The 7,498-nt window shown below is 31.5% G+C and overlaps 1 protein-coding gene across 5 annotated transcripts in view; it reads left to right on the forward strand.

The window, feature by feature from the left end:
* PTH2R (parathyroid hormone 2 receptor) overlaps positions 1–5,888 on the forward strand; it is a 78,582-nt gene extending 72,694 nt beyond the window's left edge. For all 5 annotated transcript variants that reach the window (XR_005649029.1, XR_005649030.1, XR_005649032.1 and 2 more), the window contains one exon: positions 5,878–5,888. The gene's annotated coding sequence lies outside the window, so the exon portion shown is untranslated. The remainder of the gene's footprint in view (positions 1–5,877) is intronic.
* The last annotated feature ends 1,610 nt before the right edge of the window (positions 5,889–7,498 follow it).

A 7,498-nucleotide genomic window follows, 5' to 3' on the forward strand; every position in this document is an offset into this window, starting at 1 on the left:
GTTTTTTTCTAATTTAAATGCCACATCTTTTATTTTTTTATTCTAGTAGAATAGCATGAGAAAATGAGCACATCATATACAGGCACCACAAAATGCAACTTTGGAATGTTTAAAAGAAATAAATAACACGTATCTCTCCACAAGGCAATTAAGCATGAAAAATAGCATATAAATCGAACCCTGTACAGTGTGAAACATAAGCTAAAGTTTAATATGTACTGACTTTGTGTAAACATCAAAAATGCGTGTCAAGATAGAAGGAAAAATTAAAGATAAACAAAGATAAGCCATCTCATAGCATGATCTGTTAGTACTGCTTCAGATATTTGGACTATGCCTCTATAATCATGGTTCTACCTGTGACTTGACATGGTTGGGAATGGGGATGGGGAGATATGCTAATAGGCTGAGGGAAGATTTGAGTGATCTAAAATAAACCCCATCCTACACTACTCGTTAGCTACTACAGTCTATTTTCTTTGTCATCCAGTTGGTATTCTCACCAATAACATCATTCTATTTAAAAACGTCTGTTTTAATATTCCTGTAAATGAAAGCAGATACTATTACAAAAGACACCTGAAAATTCACATTTTTCATGCTGAGTTCCCCAGTGACTCCATGTTGTTTTAAAAACAAAAATTAACTTTATTGTGTTAACATAAAATGTACCTATTTTAGTTATACTATAGTGCTCAGTGAGTTTTGACAAAAGTGTACACCTGAGTACTATCACAAAATCACAGATATTTTCTTTACTTCGAAAAGTTTATTCGTGGCTCTTCCCAATCGATGCCCCTTCACTCCTGGAAACAGGCAACCACTGATCTTCTTTCGGTCACTATAGATTGTGTTTGCCTTCTAGTGTTTCATGTAAATACAATTATATGCTATTCTGATTTCTTTAGTTCAGTATAATGCTTTTAGATTCATCTATGTAGCGGAGGTATCAGTAATTCCATTTATTGTTGAGGAGTATTCCATTGCATAAATATGCGATAATTTTTCTTTCTTAGTTCACCTGTTGGTGGACATGGTTTTTTTTTTTTTTCATTGAATGAAACTATTAACATATGTAAACAAGTCTTTCTGTGAACGTGTGTTATGTATCTTAGGTAAACACCTTGGAGTGGAATCACTAGGTAGTATGTTAAGTGTTTGTTTAACTTTATGAGAAACTATTAAACTGTGTTTCAAATTTGGTTATATTACTTTACACTCACACTAGCCATACATGAAAGATTTTAATTTTGGTCATTCTAGTAGATATATATTGACATCTTAATGTAGTTTTAATTAGAGTTTCCATGAAGACTAGTGAGGTTTTTCTTACATGTTTTGGCCATTCATATACCTTCTTTTATGAAGTATCTGTTCATATATTATTTACCATTTATTTAGATTATTCATCTTTTAACTGTTGAGTTGTAAGAGCTCTTAATATATTGTAATATGAACTCATGTTGAGATATAGATTTGTGGTTTTGTGAATATTTTCTCTGTCTGTGCTTGCTCTTTGGTTTTTTAAATGATAACTTTTGAAGAGCAGAAGTTTTCAACTTTGACGAAGTGCAATCTATCAATTTTTTAAATGATTCATGATTTTTGTGGCCTAAGAAATCTTTGCTTGCTCCAAAGTCACAGGAATTTTCTCCTGTGTTTTCTTCTAGAAGAGTTTATGATAGGGTTTATGTTTAAAATTGTTATCGATTTTGAGTTCATTTAGTATGAGGAAACATTCAGGCTTAATTTTTTTTCTCATGTGGATATCCAGTTGTTACAGGAACGTTGTTTAAAATTGTCCATATAAGATTGAAAAACTGTTATTTTCTCCATTGAAATACTTTGGCGCCATTGCATAAAATGTAGATGTGAGGGTCTCTTTCTGGACTCTTTATTGTGTTCATGAATTTATATATCTACTCTTATCCTAGTAATAAGTTTTATTACAAACTTTATAATAAATATTAAATGAGGGAATATTAATCTTTCAAGTTTGTTCTTTTTCAAAATTGTTTTGGCTGATGTAGATTGATGAAATAGTTTGATAGTTTTAGAAATAGTTTTGTTTCTGGTTTTGGAATATGAACCTAGTATTCTGCAACCTTATTAGACACACTTAAGAGTTGTAGTTTTTTTAAATAAATTCTTAATTATTGTCATGTCAGCTGTGGCTAGTTTTACTTCGTTCTTTCTAGTATGCACAGCTTTTATTTCCTTTTCTTGTCTTAGGGCATTAGCTAGAATTTCCAGTATGATGAAAAAAGTAGTGATGAGTGGAAACTTCCTGGCTTTATTCTTCATCTTAGTGGGAAAGCTTCTAGTTTCTTCCATTAAGTATGTCATTAGTTGTAGGTTTTTCTATAGATATTGTTTATCAAGCTGAAGTTTTCCTTTATTCCTAGTTTATGGAGAATTTTTATCATGAACGAGTATTGGAATTTGTCAAATAATTTTTCTGCATCTAATGATATGATCATGTGATTTTTCTTTTTTAGCCTGTTGTGATGGATTACCAATTTTTGAATGTTGAACTAGCTTTGAATATGAGATAAATCCCACTTGATTGTGATGAATAATTCTTTTTATACATTGTTGGATTCTATTTGCTAATATTTGTTGTGGATATTTACATCTATATTCACAAGGGATATTGGTCTATACTTTTCTTGTAATATCTTTCTCTGGTTTTGGTATTAGAAGTTTGCTGGTCTATAGAATGAATTTATTCTTTTCAAATTATTTTCTAATTTCTCTTGTGATTTCTTCTGTGACTGATGGATTACTTAAAATATGCTTTTAATTTCCAAATATTCGGGAGGCTTTTCAGATATATTTCTGTTATTTATTTCTAATTTAATTCCGGTGTGGTCAGTAAATATACGCTGAACCGTTTTCACCCTTTTAAATTTACTGTGACATTTCAAGAAACATCATAAGGCCTATCTTTGTCAACGTTCCACATCCATTTGAAAGAATGTATATTCTGCTGTTGTTAAAAAATTATAATTAATATAGAGTTTTATCAACATTTCCATGGTAACCATAGAATATTGTTCTTGAGGTACACATTATTAACACTATTGATGGGACTTTTGAGGATCTTACATGAAATGCCTTGTAATCTTATGATACACCCATTCCATAATTAATAATCCATGTGATTTTTCATCTGGAAATGATTAAGGAAGCAAGCATGGTAGAATTTATGAAGAGTAGTATAGATACATTCAATTTGCATTCAAATTCACCACAGCTGCTAAAAATAGTTTAGTTCTTAATTAAATTTTATTTTGAATGGAAAGCTTTTTTTTTTTACCAGCCATGGAAAAGTTAAGGCCACATGCTTGGAAATTGTGAGAGTATTCATTTTAAGTATCAGGTGGTATATGTACTAATATAAACCACATAAAATATTTTTAAAAATCTAAGACCAGAGCAGTGCTTTGGGGGAGGGGAGATTGACAAGAAATGGTTATGAGGAAATTATTGGGAGACATGGAAATGTCTTATTTCACAATAAAGGTATAAGTCATACAGATGTATACATTTATTAAAATTGTACATATAAGATTTTTTAAACATATTTGATGTTTAAAGCAAAATATAATAATATATTGTGAGACATATATGTATAATTTTACTTCAGAATGTAAGTATGAAAATGATTGAAAATATGTTTTAAAATGTTGCTGTGTGCATTAATTTTCCAGATTTTTGTCAACTATGTAGATCATCATGTTCCCCTGGAGAGGTTCTGATTAATTAGGCCTGGGGTGAAACCTGGGCGTTAGCATGCTCAGCAACAATTCCAGGTGCTTTTCATGGAGATAACCCAGTGGCTCACACTTTGAAGAATAATGGACAGAAAATATCCCAAAGAGAGATCTATGGAGAGACATGTCAGGTTTGTAGTAGTTGGGAAGAACTGTCTGAAAGTAGAACTTGAGGTAGGCGCTGGAGAATAGGAATCATTAAATGATCAACAAGCAGCTACATCCATTTTGTAGAGAAACAGTATTGTCTTAAAATTCTAAGATGTGAGGATATCTCCACTTGGTAAATTTTAATCCAATTGTTATTTGGTTTATAGCAAGCTAAAAATAAACTGAATACTGACTCATGTGTAGCCATGGTTAAAAGTGCAATTTTCCTGAAGATAGCAAAAATGGCTGTGTAAACAATAAAATTTCTTTTAAACATCCAAATGAAAACTTTTTGAAGAGAAGAATTGAATATAGCGAGGCACAGAATTTCAACTCAAGAAAATATATGACAACATGATTTGTCTGTTGTAATCTCTTATACAACCTTCACTCAGGGATAATAGGCATGCTAAGATAAGGCATGGTTTCTTTTTTTCTTCAAATATACTGTCACTTACAGTGATTAATTAGTAATAAGTTAGAAGGTGTCTTGAGCTACATTCAAGTTAAGAATTAAACTTTGTTCTGATGCATTTAGAATTTGAGGATGAACATGGATATATAATTCATATACATAGGATGTATAATTCATATTGGAGTGGGTACATCGTGTATTAAAACTGAATGGTGATTTCAGTGTCAGTAAGGAACTTGGATGAATGAGAAGTTTGGGGAAATGTCAAGGAGTATTCATTTACTCTCTATATCTAGTGATATCTTATATCCAAAGTCCATGCACTTATTTATGAGTAATATAAAAGAACACATAATCATTATATTAAAGGAAAGAAGCCATGACCCTAAATTAGTAAGAACTAAACTCATATATAAAGGAAAAGGCATAAACCATTTCCCTTTCCTCCATTTCTACTGTGTGTGTGTGTGTGTGTGTGTGTGTGTGTGTGTGTGTGTGTGTGTGTGTGTGTGTGTAGGTATAGGTGTGTGTGTATTTGTATGCTTTTGAATCAAGTTGGTGGGAAAGTTATGGGTACAGATAATGAAGTCATATGTAATTTATCAAACTTGGTGTCAGGTAAACAGTAAATATATAGTGATTTTTATTAGAAATGAAAATTGAAAGTGAACCAAAGAAAGCTTAATTAACATAAAAATACATTCAAATTAATTAAAGAGCTGTCACACCCAGTGAGAGTATTTCCACAGTAACTGTGATTAGTTTTAAAATTTCTGCATAGATTTAAAAATCCGAAGCACCTGGAATATGTTCAATGACACAGTACTGTGAAATGATTTGTCTTCACCAGATAATGTGCATAATGTTAAATTAATGGCCTGTTGAATGGTGCTGTTAAAATATAGAAAAAACTTTAAAACAGAATACTGGAATATATGTATATGTTCACACACAGAGACATTAGGAATCTATAAAAAATGGAGTCATTATCCCTGAATAAGTGTAATGGGATTTAATTAAAACATTGCAGAATGAAGAGTATATAATGAGAACTAGTAAGTTACTTCTTTTCAAGTTGTCCTTTCATTCAAGAAAATAATGAAACCTAGGTGAAATGAGGATGAAATGAACATGAATGGGGATATAATATGAAATATGTTTAAATATAAAAGATTTGACTAATGAGTGCCAATGCAGAAAGTCCATAAATCATACAGCTTATCATAATGGAAAAGGAAAACAATATTTTTATCATCTTGCTTTAATCAGACCTTTTTGGATTCTCCCTGGGTTCATAATGATATTAGTGCCCACAATGTGACCAGGAAGGATTTAAAGTTCATTATCCACGTTATTAATAAATAATGTTCATATTGATAATTGATTTGCTATAATTGCCTTGTTCACTGGGAATTAAACCAGAAAATGAGGGAATTAACCTTATTTGAGTGGAAGCTATACAGGACTGGGAGCCAAAAGGCTTGTTCTCATTCATCTCTGGCACAAGCCCCCCACACGGCCCCCATAGGTTGAAAGGTATTCTATTTTAAAATAGGTAGGCAAATATTCAAACTTTCCACCTGAAATCTTCATGATTAAAAATATTCTGTCTGGGTGATATTTAATCTTTCTATTTAGAAATAATCTGAGAAAATTACCAAACTTAGCAGTGTACTTTTTTGTTATGTTTTCTTATTCATGTTACGTCTTAATTCTTGAGATACTATTCTCATTCCCTGCCCTGATTTTTATACCTGTTACTGTGGTGGGAAACTGCTGAGTGGAATAAAGGTATCCTCTGGGAGCTTTGAACAGGAGTTCCCATGCAGCACAGTCTAGTGCACCCCTAGCAGCAGCCAAGGGCACTCTGGCTCTGCCAGGCACTGGGCGATTGCACAATAACTCTGGAGGTTGTAAATATTTGGTTTGCCCCCATGTAGTTATTTATCTAGTTTTTATGCTACTCGGTGCTCCATAGATGAGTACTTGGTTTCCTTAAATCGAAAAAATACAAATTTAATTAGAACATTTCTTGATTAAAGAATCGAAGGAAATTTTGCAGATATGAATGTGATAGTAATAGTACCTATAATTGATACATTTTCTGTTGAAGCAATGAATCTAATCTTTTGATACTAATATGTAGTAAAAATTCACTGACAAAACCTTTGTCACCATTTTCTAGAATATGGGGCTATCAAGATTCCATTTTGAAGCAAAGTGGTATGTTTAATATTAGGTTCTAAGGGGTAAAGATAAGCTTGATTTTCCTTATTTTTGTTATCAATTTGAATTATACCCAATTAGCATTTTATTCTGTTCTTGGTAAATAAAAGCTTGGTATTTTGTAGATGAATTAATAATAACTCCAAGTTATATGTGTGTAATTATATGTGTTCTGTATTATAAAGAAGTTCATTTGTTTTTTGGTGTTGCTCTCCTCAGTGATATTTTATTTAAAAAATGAAAGAAAACTAAATGTATTCTCCCTCTTTTAAAAGTCTCATCTTTTAAAATGAAGTAGATATTTTGAATGTTTGTTAAATCAAAGAAGAAAGTGATTTTAAAGTGTGGGGAAAAATGAAAAATCTCTCATGAAATTAGAGCACAGGGATGTAAGCTTTTAATGCTCATTTTTTCTAAGTGTATGCCAATATTTTGATTTTTTTTTTAATTGTGAACCAGCTAAATAACTCTTAGGTATAATACTGTTTATTTTATCATTTTCAACAGAAATTGCATTACAAAGAGACAATTGTGATATTATGAGGGTTGGAAATGTCCAACGTTTCAGCATAAACCTACTACAATATTTTATCATGCTCCTAAATGCACTTTCTCTAACAAGAAAAATCATCCAATAATTCAATTTAGAGGTTATAGTTTCCTTCGTGTGTTGTTTTTTTCTGTGCACTTTTCAGATACACCAACATTGTTTCCCATTCTTGTGAAAAGTAAGTGAAACTAGAAAGCATATAAGGGCAGGAATTATGCAAAATTTGTTCCTGACTAAAATTACAATGTAGGCAAATACAAGGCTTTCCAGTTTTTCAGTCAGTAACACAATTTGCCCTGCCAGAAAGAATGTTACATGGTTAGTCGGAACTACAGGTACAGAAAATATTCTTTTGTTTTGTATAACTAGGGCAACTCCTTC

This window comes from Pteropus medius, unplaced genomic scaffold, assembly GCF_902729225.1.
Source record: "Pteropus medius unplaced genomic scaffold, Ma_sr-lr_union100, whole genome shotgun sequence".
NCBI lineage: Eukaryota > Metazoa > Chordata > Mammalia > Chiroptera > Pteropodidae > Pteropus > Pteropus medius.